Source organism: Abramis brama (assembly GCF_963993115.1).
Source record: "Abramis brama genome assembly, chromosome: 17".
Taxonomy (NCBI): Eukaryota; Metazoa; Chordata; class Actinopteri; order Cypriniformes; family Leuciscidae; genus Abramis; species Abramis brama.
Genome location: NC_139979.1, coordinates 3,202,899 through 3,216,965, shown reverse-complemented (window position 1 = coordinate 3,216,965; position 14,067 = coordinate 3,202,899).

Below are 14,067 nucleotides of genomic sequence, written 5' to 3'. Positions count from 1 at the left end.
TTAGCACAAAACGTTAGTAAAATAATGTTTTCGGAACGTTCATACAACGTTATTAACGTTCTTGTAACGTTGAGTAAAAAACGTTCTTAGAACAACGTTCTTGGAACGTCTTTATGACGTTATTTGTGATTGATGAACGTTCTCATAACGTTGATAGAAAACGTTCTTAGAACAAGGTTCTTGGAACGTCTTTATGACGTTATTTGTGATTGATGAACGTTCTCATAACGTTGATAGAAAACGTTCTTAGAACAAGGTTTTTGGAACGTCTTTTTGACGTTATTTTTGACTTGATTAACATTCTCATAACGTTGATAGAAAACGTTCTTAGAACAAGGTTCTTGGAACGTCTTTTTGACGTTATTTGTGATTGATGAACGTTCTCATAATGTTGATAGAAAATGTTCTTAGAACAAGGTTCTTGGAACGTCTTTATGACGTTATGTTGTGATGGATGAACGTTCTCATAATGTTGATAGAAAACGTTCTTAGAACAAGGTTCTTGGAACGTCTTTATGACGTTATTTATGATTGATGAAAGTTCTCATAACGTTGATAGAAAACGTTCTTAGAACAAGGTTCTTGGAATGTCTTTTTGACGTTATTTGTGATTGATGAACGTTCTCATAATGTTGATAGAAAACGTTCTTAGAACAAGGTTCTTGGAATGTCTTTTTGACGTTATTTGTGATTGATGAACGTTCTCATAACGTTGATAGAAAACGTTCTTAGAACAAGGTTCTTGGAACGTCTTTATGACGTTATGTTGTGATGGATGAACGTTCTCATAATGTTGATAGAAAACGTTCTTAGAACAAGGTTCTTGGAACGTCTTTATGACGTTATTTATGATTGATGAAAGTTCTCATAACGTTGATAGAACAAGGTTCTTGGAATGTCTTTTTGACGTTATTTGTGATTGATGAACGTTCTCATAATGTTGATAGAAAACGTTCTTAGAACAAGGTTCTTGGAATGTCTTTTTGACGTTATTTGTGATTGATGAACGTTCTCATAACGTTGATAGAAAACGTTCTTAGAACAAGGTTCTTGGAACGTCTTTATGACGTTATTTGTGATTGATGAACGTTCTCATAACGTTGATAGAAAACGTTCTTAGAACAAGGTTCTTGGAACGTCTTTTTGATGTTATTTTTGATTTGATTAACGTTCTCATAACGTTGATAGAAAACGTTCTTAGAACAAGGTTCTTGGAACGTCTTTTTGACGTTTTTTGTGATTGATGAACGTTCTCATAATGTTGATAGAAAATGTTCTTAGAACAAGGTTCTTGGAACGTCTTTATGACGTTATGTTGTGATGGATGAACGTTCTCATAATGTTGATAGAAAACGTTCTTAGAACAAGGTTCTTGGAACGTCTTTATGACGTTATTTATGATTGATGAAAGTTCTCATAACGTTGATAGAAAACGTTCTTAGAACAAGGTTCTTGGAACGTCTTTATGACGTTATTTATGATTGATGAAAGTTCTCATAACGTTGATAGAAAACGTTCTTAGAACAAGGTTCTTGGAATGTCTTTTTGACGTTATTTGTGATTGATGAACGTTCTCATAACGTTGATAGAAAACGTTCTTAGAACAAGGTTCTTGGAACGTCTTTATGACGTTATTTATGATTGATGAAAGTTCTCATAACGTTGATAGAAAACGTTCTTAGAACAAGGTTCTTGGAATGTCTTTTTGACGTTATTTGTGATTGATGAACGTTCTCATAACGTTGATAGAAAACGTTCTTAGAACAAGGTTCTTGGAACGTCTTTATGACGTTATTTATGATTGATGATCGTTCTCATAACGTTGATAGAAAACGTTATTAGAACAAGGTTCTTGGAACATCTTTATGACATTATGTTGTGATGGATGAACGTTCTCATAACGTTGATAGAAAACATTCTTAGAACAAGGTTCTTGGAACGTCTTTATGACGTTATTTATGATTGATGAAAGTTCTCATAATGTTGATAGAAAACGTTCTTAGAACAAGGTTTTTGGAACGTCTTTATGACATTATGTTGTGATGGATGAACGTTCTCATAACGTTGATAGAAAACGTTCTTAGAACAAGGTTCTTGGAACGTCTTTAAGACGTTATGTTGTGATGGATGAACATTATCATAATGTTGATAGAAAACATTCTTAGAACAAGGTTCTTGGAACGTCTTTTTGACGTTATTTGTGATGGATGAAAGTTCTCATAACGTTGATAGAAAACGTTCTTAGAACAAGGTTCTTGGAACGTCTTTATGACGTTATTTGTGATTGATGAAAGTTCTCATAACGTTGATAGAAAACGTTCTTAGAACAAGGTTCTTGGAACGTCTTTTTGACGTTATTTGTGATGGATGAAAGTTCTCATAACGTTGATAGAAAACGTTCTTAGAACAAGGTTCTTGGAACGTCTTTTTGACGTTATTTGTGATTGATGAAAGTTCTCATAATGTTGATAGAAAACGTTCTTAGAACAAGGTTCTTGGAACGTCTTTTTGACGTTATTTGTGATTGATGAAAGTTCTCATAATGTTGATAGGAAACGTTCTTAGAACAAGGTTCTTGGAACGTCTTTATGACGTTATGTTGTGATGGATGAAAGTTCTCATAATGTTGATAGAAAACGTTCTTAGAACAAGGTTCTTGGAACATCTTTTTGACGTTATTTGTGATTGATGAAAGTTCTCATAATGTTGATAGAAAACGTTCTTAGAACAAGGTTCTTGGAACGTCTTTTTGACGTTATTTGTGATTGATGAAAGTTCTCATAATGTTGATAGAAAACATTCTTAGAACAAGGTTCTTGGAACGTCTTTTTGACGTTATTTGTGATTGATGAAAGTTCTCATAATGTTGATAGGAAACGTTCTTAGAACAAGGTTCTTGGAATGTCTTTATGACGTTATGTTGTGATGGATGAACGTTCTCATAATGTTGATAGAAAACGTTCTTAGAACAAGGTTCTTGGAACATCTTTTTGACGTTATTTGTGATTGATGAAAGTTCTCATAATGTTGATAGAAAACGTTCTTAGAACAAGGTTCTTGGAACGTCTTTTTGACGTTATTTGTGATTGATGAACGTTCTCATAACGTTGTTAGAAAACATTCTTAGAACAAGGTTCTTGGAACGTCTTTTTGACGTTATGTTGTGATGGATGAACGTTCTCATAATGTTGATAGAAAACGTTCTTAGAACAAGGTTCTTGGAACGTTTTTTTGACATTATTTGTGATTGATGAAAGTTCTCATAACGTTGATAGAAAACGTTCTTAGAACAAGGTTCTTGGAACGTCTTTTTGACGTTATATTGTGATGGATGAACATTCTCATAATGTTGATAGAAAACGTTCTTAGAACAAGGTTCTTGGAACGTCTTTTTGACATTATTTGTGATTGATGAAAGTTCTCATAACGTTGATAGAAAACGCTCTTAGAACAAGGTTCTTGGAACGTCTTTATGACGTTATTTGTGATGGATGAACATTCTCATAATGTTGATAGAAAACGTTCTTAGAACAAAGTTCTTGGAACATCTTTTTGACATTATTTGTGATTGATGAAAGTTCTCATAACGTTGATAGAAAACGTTCTTAGAACAAGGTTCTTGGAACGTCTTTATGACGTTATTTGTGATTGATGAAAGTTCTCATAACGTTGATAGAAAACGTTCTTAGAACAACATTCTCAGAACGTCCTTATAATGTTATTAGTATTTTCTGAATGTTATATTTAGGCTATCATAGGCTATCATAGGCTATCATATTTTGAGTGTTTTTAGTAATTGTTGTTTTGGTGTGTTTGAGTGCTCATTGATGTTACAATTACACAGCAAAAGTTCAGTGACATTTTTATTTGTGAATGGTAGAAAGCAAGTACTGATCCTGAAATAATGACATAAATAAAGGTAAAAAATTGAACTACATGATGCAGGGAGCAGACTACACAGTGAACTCAGAGAAAACGCTACGCTTGAGTAAAAACAGTTTGTGAATAGGCTACTACAAATGATGCCCATGAAAGAGATTGTGAATGCATTGAATAGGATATGTTTTGTTGGTTAATAGCATGCTACTATTACACAGTAGTGATAATGTTAAGCACCAGAATGAAATAAAATATTCAGAAGTTAACAGCATAGCTGACTTACAGATTCAGTTAACATCCACTAATGAGTAAGCGTGATGATTCAGGGAGCTGGCTACACAGTGAACTCAGAGGAAACGCTACCCTTGAGCAAACAGTGTGTGAATAGCTACGACAAATGATGGGAAAGTGCCCGTGCAAAATCAGTTTTTGTGTGTGTTTTTAATAATTGTTGTTTTGGTGTGTTTGAGTGCTCATTGTTACAATTACACAGCAAAAGTTCAGTGACATTTTTATTTATGCATGGAAGAAAGCACCAAGTAAAATTTGACTATATACGATTCAGGGAGCAGGCTACAGTGAACTCTGAGAAAAGCTGTGAATAAAATACAATATTCAGAAGTAAACAGTGTAGCTGACAGAGTGTTTATGCCAGAATGTTAATTTTTAGACAATTACCTTCTTTTACCGATATATTTAACAATATCTTTTGCATTTCTAATCCAAACAACGTCAAACTTTACACTGACTGCACTTACTTGTGCCCGTAGCAAAAAACCTGTCAAGTTTGAAAATGTTGTTAACAGACAGACAGACAGACCTTCCTATAATTTGGATAGATGTACAGATAGATAGATATGCTATTCAAATATGTGAAGCACTGTTAAATATATTGAAATACATTTTGAAAATATATTATTTCAAAAATACATTGAACATAAACCTTTTAAATTGTTCCTCATGTTACATCTTTAAATATGTGTACATATTGTGTATATTTCACAAAATATATTCATGCCTTTTATCATGTTTAGTTTTTAATAAATGTTTTTGCAATTTTATTTCTACACCACGTTAACCATTTATAAAGCTATATAATATATTACATTATATTATAATATATAACTATATATAGCCTATTAACCTATTATATAAATGATTTTGTAAACATTGTTTTACACTCATACTTCATATACTCATTCCGTTTACAGTTTGGTGATGGCCACTAGCCATACACTTAATAATGTTAACCTCACATTTCAGGATATTTTATATGATTATCAAATAATTCCCTCCATCAATTCTTCTTTTATATTAAATGCTGCGTGAGCGTGACTTCTACGTCTTTTAATTAGCGCGCGCACTCGAGTTGGATTTGAACCAGATTTGAACTGGAGTTACCATGGAAACGGGCGGGGAGCTCAACTGACGACCACACCACAGTCTATGCTGACGACAAGCAGCAACTCCGTCTCTCACTGTTGTCTCTTCGCTAATTTCAGGTAAGTTTAGTCACCAAAATTAAACAAATTGTACATAAAAATGTTTCTGACACATTCTTTCATGTAAATGATACGCTTCCGTTGAATATTTACTTTATAGAAATGGTTTTAGTGTCTTCGGGAAAAGTCCGTTAGCATCTCAACTTTTAGGCTAACGTCAAGGTAAGTTAAGGTTAGGTTGATTAGACTTTAGCTGCTAAGTTTAGGCTTTAGGCTTTTAATCAGAGGTTTTGTAAAGGTTTTGCTGGCATTTTTTCAATGTGAATGGAAGTAACGTTAAACTAAATTATCTTAAAAGTAATTAACTTAAAAGTATTCACTGGACCGTTAATTCATAGTTTTCACGTGACGGAATGCCCACCTGGAGGGCAAATTGGGGTTTTATAATGCCATTTATCCCTAGTATTAACATGCAACCGTTTCAAGTCAAGTTTCAAGTCAGTTGAATCACCGTTTTATATTATTAATGTGCTCTTTTAATTTAAGCATACAGCCGCACACACACACATACGTTACACACAGATTAATAACCTTACTTAAAAAAAAAAGATATATTCCTGGACAAGCTACTTTTTTTTTTTTTTTTTTTTTTTTTTTTACAAGTGAATGAACGATTTATTTGTCCAAAGGACAAGTAACTTACAAGACCAGGGTTAATGCTAAGCCCTGTGGCCAGTTGCATAAACTGTTAAGACTAGTCTTACAAGTTAGTCATCCAATTTTATTCTTTAAAACTGTTAATAACTTTTTAAAGTCAGTAACATAATAGATTGGTCTAATTTGACACCGAACAGTAAGACTGATTATTACCCCTAATTAACTTCTAGTTGATCATACTAGTTCTTAAGACACAGTCTTAACATAGTGGTTATGTTTATGCAACTGACCCCTGGTTTATACATTTTTATAATTTTATTATAATAACGTTAGCTTCAGAAGACCTTTCTCAATGCTGCTATTGTCATACAATGAAAGTATTATATTCCTACTTCCATATAGTATGGCAAATTAGTACAAATTAGAAAAGTTTAGCAGGTACAGAATTTTGATGCACGTTATCTTATTTTCCCCTCAATGATAGTTTTCATTTTCAGGTGTAGCTAATCCTTTACAATGTGTTATTGAACCTTTCCATTGTATAACATTTGTAAGCTACATTTTAATCTTGTGTGGTTTAATATTTATAGGACTCAAAGCACAGCCTAAATAACTTAAGGGTTAACATTTATTGAGTAGTCACAATGTTATTATTAAATGTTTATGAAACAATAAATCACCATTAGTAACATCAGTCAATCTGTTCACTTTATAGACGGGGCATGAAGAGACTGGACCACAGCATGAAGAGACTGGACCACAGTGCTAGTTTGGCACCCCCACACTACTTATATTTAAGGGTTAGTTCACCCAAAAATGTATATTCTGTCAGTAATTATACACCCTCATGTTGTTCCAACCCCTTAAAGGATTAGTTCACCCCTAAATGTAAATTTCCTAATAATTTACTCACCCCAATGCCCTCCAAGATATCTATGTCTTTCTATCCTCAGTGGGAGAGAAATTATGTTTTTCGAGGAAAACATTTCTGGATTTTTCTTCTAACAACAGACTTCATTGGTTACCATCGTTTTTAAGTCCAAATCAATGCAGTTTCAAAAGTCTTTTTAGTGTTTAAACGGGCTGTACGCGATCACAGCTGAAGAAGAGGTTGTTATCTAGCGAAACGATAGGGCGTTTTCAATTTTTTTTTATAATTTATAGACTTTTTACCTTCAATAGTTCGGATTGAGATGATCAACAAACGGACAGGGAACTACGTCATCACGTTGAAAGGTCACGCCGGCAATACTATTTGAACTACTTTTCATATTCAGCAGAATGTTATTCATATACTATTCATATTCAGTGAATACTATTACTATATATAATTGCAAACAATACTATTTGAACTATCCTCCTACGTACGGTCGCATTGTAAACAGTGGGGCGATACTAGGGGTGCACCGATCCGATATTAGGATCGGATATCGGCCGCGATACTGATAAAATAGCTGGATCGGGGATCGGAAAAAATAACAGATCCACGGGCCGATCCAGGTTTTTTTTTTTTTTTTCGTCGCAGCAGAACCTACGTCATTCGTCAGCTTCACGCGTGTCGCATGCTAGAAGCAACATGGAGCGAGCCAGAGGCCGTTTCTCAATACCAAGTACGCAAACTTCGGACTTGCGTCCTCCTTGGTAGTTCGGACTTGCCAAGTTCGACTCAGGAGAACGAACTCCCGAGGACGAGAGGACGCGAGTCCGGTTATTCTGCAAATGGAACAGCGGTGTACTTGATCGCGTCACTCAGCTCGCTCTGGCTACTCCGGTAATCCCTTTATGTATATTTTAGCCAACAATAAAACGAAGTATGTTATACAACACCACTCTGCCTCTTTTCATTTAAAAAAAAAAACTTAAACATATTAATGGCCACATAAATGTGGTTCAGGCAAACGCGTACATTGATTATCTTTACTGCATATTAACAACACGAAATATAAAACACAACCCTGCTTCTTTTTGTTTTCATTTTAAAAAATATGAAACATAATGATCATTAAAACTGACATTTAAATTTGCCATTGCTGATTAAGTGAGCATTCAGGTCATGTTTGTGATGGTGGTGTGACACGTTTGACCAATACACAGTTTTTTTGTTTCCACCGCTACATTTTTTTTTTTTTTTTTTTGACATTTATTTAAAGAAGTTTGATTATATTCTATTTTCGATTACATTTATTTAAAGAAGTTTGATTATATTCTATTTTCGATTTTGAATGCACAATTGTTTTTTAAATAAATAAGAATACAACACATTACATACATCTGTTATTTTGTCTTAGTTATGTTTAGTTAGTAAAGTCTGGTGCCTTTAGTCTCTTCAAGGAAGGTATTTGTGGAAGGTATACAGTTTATTATTAATTCAACTATAGTATCGGATCGGTATCGGGTATCGACAGATACACAAAGCCCAGGTATCGGTATCGGGACTGAAAAAGTCGGATCGGTGCACCCCTAGGCGATACTTCTGCCGGTGCCGGCGTGACCTTTCAACATGATGACGTAGTTCCCTGTCCGTTTGTTGATCAGCTCAATCCGAACTATTGAAGGTAAAAAGTCTATAAATTATAAAAAAAAATTGAAAACGCCCAATCGTTTCGCTAGATAACAACCTCTTCTTCAGCTGTGATCGCGTACAGCCCGTTTAAACACTTCAAAGACTTTTGAAACTGCATTGATTTGGACTTAAAAACGATGGTCACCAATGAAGTCTGTTGTTAGAAGAAAAATCCAGAAATGTTTTCCTCGAAAAACATAATTTCTCTCCCACTGAGGATAGAAAGACATAGATATCTTGGAAGGCATTGGGGTGAGTAAATTATTGGGAAATTTTCATTTAGGGGTGAACTAATCCTTTTAAAGGATAATTCCGGTATTTAGCACTTTTGAGTCTCTTTTCTGGTTTGTTTTGGATGAACTAGAGTGGTGGACACAGAAATGTTGACGATGGGTCCTGTCTCGACTTTTTGACTCGTTTAGAATCGCCTTTGTCCGCTTCAGAGTGGCTGGCTACGGGCATGCACGATTTTACAAAATTTCAAATAAAACACGACAGAAACTGTATTTCGCTACGCTACTTGTTTTGGAACATCAACGAACACCACTAGCCACTCGGTGAGTTGCACAGTTTTGGAAACGAGCGTTGAGGGTTGTTTTAAGGACATGTTCGTGCATGCCGGTAGCCAGCGACTCTGAAGCTGTCAAAGGCGATTTGTCCACCACTCTAGTTCATCCAAAACAAACCAGAAAAGAGACTCAAAGTGCTAAATACTGGAATTATCCCTTAAAGGGATAGCTCACTTTGAAACTAAATTTTGGCATGTTTTAGCTTACCTCAAGGCCATCCAAGATGTAGGTGTCTTTTTTTCCGCAGTAGTTTGAATTTTTATATTTTTAGGTCAAACCGTTCTTGTCTGATAGTCCTATGAATGCAGGTCTGTGGTCACTGTCTCAAAGAGCATGCACAGAGTCCAAATTAAACAATTTCCCATCGTCCAAATTAAACAATTTCCCATCGTTCAAATTAAACAATTCCCCATCGTCCAAATTAAACAATTCCCCATTGTAAGTACACATTGATGGCCTAAGACACGAAACGAGCGGTTTGTGTGAGAAAACGACCAGTATTTCTATCGTTTTTAACTCTTGTACACAGCCACGTCCAAGTGATCTGAGGGCATAGATGTATATATACTAGAATAGATGTTGCCTTGCCTACGGCATTCGTTCCAATGAACTGCCGTAGCCAAGGCGACATCTAGTGTATATATCTATGCACCAGTCTGCGCACACGTCACACACCAGGATGCGCTCCTGCCCTCAGATCACTTGGATGTGGCTGTGTATTAGAGGTAAAAAACGATATAAATACTGGTCGTTTTCTCACACAAACCGCTCGTTTCGTGTCTTAGGCCATCAATGTGTACTTACGATGGGGAATTGTTTAATTTGGACGATGTTTTAATTTGGACTCTGTGCATGCTCTTTGAGACAGTAACCATAGACCTGCATGATATGACTGACAGACAAGAACGGTTTGACCTAAAAATATCAAAATTGAAACTACTGCGGAAACAAAGACACCTACATCTTGGATGCCCTTGAGGTAAGCTAAAACATACCAAAATTGAATCTTAGTCAAGACATTGTTAAAATAGTCCAAGTGACTGGCTCAACCTTAAATTCATCAAGCGACAACAATCAATTTTGTGTGCAAAAATAACAACTTTATTCAACTATTAATTTTTTTATTTGTGGGCCTCTGAGTGAGTTCACAAAAGTGCCGCACTACATCCGAGACCCATCTGCGTCATCTTCTCAGTTCTCGCTGCTCTTGTGAACTCTAGGGCTGGGACGATACAACTATCTCCCGATTCGATACTATCACGATAGGGATCTTCGCCGTGACGTCACGACGCGGTTACATGCGCTCTGGTTGGCAGAAGAAAAGTAATAGCCGCTTGCTGCGCAGCGCAAACACAGAACAAAAATGGTTGTATCGTGCTGTGTGATCAGCAAGATTGGTTACTGTACTGTGTGTATCATCTGTGTACATATCCTTATAAATTAAGGGCAAATTATTGTATTTTCATACATTTTTACGTATGTTAACCAATGTTATATACAGGGCCTGAAGTTAACTTTTTTTACTTTTTACCAGACAGGTTTTTTTTTTTTTTTGGCCTCATAAAAGGTGAAAAAAAGGAATTGCACAAACATTTGTTCTTTAACTTGTAAGAATACACATTTAAGTGCTGTCAAGTTATTAACGAGATCCATAAGTAATAATAACTCTTAGAATACAGATATAGACCTAGTGCAGCTCGTATGTAAACAAATTACACGTGGCTGTGTTGATGGCTGGGCAGCTGTTAGTTACAGCGTTCAGGAACCGTTAAGCAGAACTAAATTAATATTGTTATTACTGGTGAAGTTACCGGGTAGGCTACCGGACATTTTCTCACCGGTTCCCAACTCCCAACATCTGTGCAACTGTCATTGTACTGTCAGCATTGCATGATCTCATCTCATCTCATCTCACCAACGTAGTCAGAGAAGGGCCTCATCTTTCTCTCCGATCACATACACGTTCCGAAACACTCAAACTGCACTGCTTTCACAGATGCTTTTTTTACTCCAGTAATGTGCCGCCAGATTTTTTAGCTGTAAATCCAACGAAATTGCTGACTTCGTTTAAATGTCAAAGAACAACAAAAAATTCTCACTCAGGTGATATGGATCAGGCAGAGAACATGAACCCTGGTTATATAAAAGCTTAATTATATCTCTTTTTAGCTTCTTCGGACAAATAATTAACATATGCTGACAAAACACAGGTAGACTGCTGCGACATGCGACATGTTTTGGTTCTTTCTGCCAACCAGTTCGCGCCCACGCCCATATCGTGACGTCACATTTGACTCCGGCGAACATCCCTATAGGTGCTGATACTGCTGGTATTATGATTTTGTCTTTTCGTAACGATTTTTTACTGCACGAATCGTAACTACCACAATGTTAACAGAAAATAAACAAAGTTAATAAAAGGCTGATTTGACGTTTACTTGTCTGACAGGACAGCGGTTTCTGTGTTTGCCTAGCAACAAAAAACGCAGTTCACTGCTCGTTCTGTGTGATTGGGGCAGTGCTGTGCGCCTCGCGTTTTCGAACCGGAAAAACGCGTTAGGTGTGATTGGGGCTTTACTCTATTTTGATCGCTATCATAAACATCAGTGTTTATATTTGAAATTTTAACTTTTATCCTAGTACTTCTATGATAATTTTAACTATTGTATCACAGAAATAATGATACTATGAGGTTGAAAAGACTGTTTGTGAAGCTGTTTCATGACGACTCTGAGTCAGCACAGCTTTAAAGGCCATGTTGCAGGTTTTTTTTTTCATCGAATTTGTGCAGTTTACTTGTTGGTAAGAAACATTTAAACTGTTATCCATTGTATTTTATGTTGTTGGGTATCACAAAACGCAATATAATACGAAAAAGTAGGCTATTTTACAGCGGTTTCCAACGATTCTCCTTTCCGCCACAATGCATTCCATTACGTCACGTTGGGGAGAGAATATTCCAAAGCCCGCCTTGAGAGCGTTGAGAGTGACTAGAGAGACGAGTAGTAGACGAGAGTATTCAGATAGCGCAGATTATACAACACATCTCTAGTCACCTATAACTGTTTAAGCTGGTTCATAAGTAACTATAAGATAGATGTTCTAGATAAGATATAAGTTAGATTCATAACTATAATCGTATTAAAACAGGTGGCGTACGCCGTTTTTAACCATGTAAACACTTGAATCGCACTAACTGAAGTGCGCGTGTGTTTTTGTAACGCACCTTAAGCGCGTATTCATTTTAAACTTGACATTAGGAAGTTTTCCCTGAACTCTGTCAACACGACTCACTGTCAGCAGTCTGCCTTCATCCAGAAACAGCTCAAATAACGTGACAGCAGTGTATAAAACTGTTACAGGCACCGACATAATATTTCTGTCTTCATCACGGCACAGAATAACAAAATACGTCCATAAGAACCCGTTTGTTATTTAACGTACGTAATTACGCGCATGCGTGAAACGGATCGTGTACCGACAACAAGCTTTCCAACGCAGTTTCCATGGGACGGCACCGCCGGCCCGGCGCCCACACAAGCACCTGCCAAACAGCGACAGACACGCGGCGGCTGTGTTTGCAACATTTTCACCGGAGGAAGAGGTAAACGCTTAGAAACACTTGGCAATGATGCTGTTACTGGAGCTAGTAGGCTACCATCAAAACGTGGGATAACTAATCATTAATGTGTTTACAACGTTGGGGGAAAGACTTAATTAGGGATTATCTGGAGGGGGTGGATAACAGGTGGGACTGGCAAATTAGCCCATAGCTAGCATGATGCCTTCTATTTCTAGATGAAGACAAAGTTTACCGGTACTTATCTGAACTAATGTCATGATCACTGCCACTAGATATAAAGAAAACGTTGATTTTTTCACTCATTTTTCCCAGTCAGTCGCCATAGTTCTAATACAAACTGTATTGGCTGAGGCTACCTTTCCTCCGCTTCTCCCCAACGTGACGTCATCACCGAATTGCGTAAAAAAAACCGTTCATACCAAAAAACGTAAAAAACTGGTCTTTAAGACCATTTTTGAGACATTTTAAAAATGGTATACATATCTTGAGTGATTAATGTACCCATTGATCAACAGTGGTGGTTAACCTGCAACATGGCCTTTAAATGTTGCGATGTGATTTTGTCAAAGGTTTAATAGACAGACAAAATGGAAGCAGATTGCGTGGGTGTTTGAATCGAGATCACATTTTTTTAAAGATGAATCGTGCAGCTCTATTGTCTTATCTCTCTCCCAGTATATGAGTAGCGCGAGGGCTTTTCAATGCATTCAATCTCACGTCGCTTTTACGCATCCACTTGAAAGGGATATTACGTTACTCGACACTCAAAATTTAACAACACATTTCATCCTTTGTTGGAACGAAAGTGACTTACTTCGGTCAACCTCATCTATAAGCAAGGACAAAAATAAAGCAATTTAATTTGAATTAATATCGATTCTGTAATAAAAAATTTTTTTTAAGATCGTTTAAAAAAAAAAAAAACGCGATACCTAGGTGAATCGATTTTTTTCTCCCAGCACTAGTGAAGTCACTCAGAGGCCCATACGGGAGAAAATTAATAGTTGAATAAAGTCTTTATTTTTTATTTTTTTTGTGTGTACAAAAATTGTTGTCGTCGCTTGATAAACTCGCCAGAATAAAATTGCCTAGAAGCCTATGGAGGAGTGAGCCAGCTCTCATATTTCATCAAAAATATCTTAATTTGTGTTCTGAAGATGAACAGGAGTCTTACGTGGTTGGAATAACATGAGGGTGAGTAATTACAGACAGATTTTTTTGGTGAACTAACCCTTAAACACCGTTTTCATTTCATTTAAATGTTTATATGAAAATATTTGTTGTTGTTTTTTTAAGCTATAATGTAGCGTTTAAAATGTATGATAATCATATGAAATTTTCTGCTTTTTGATATACTGTAAAAGTGTGCACTTA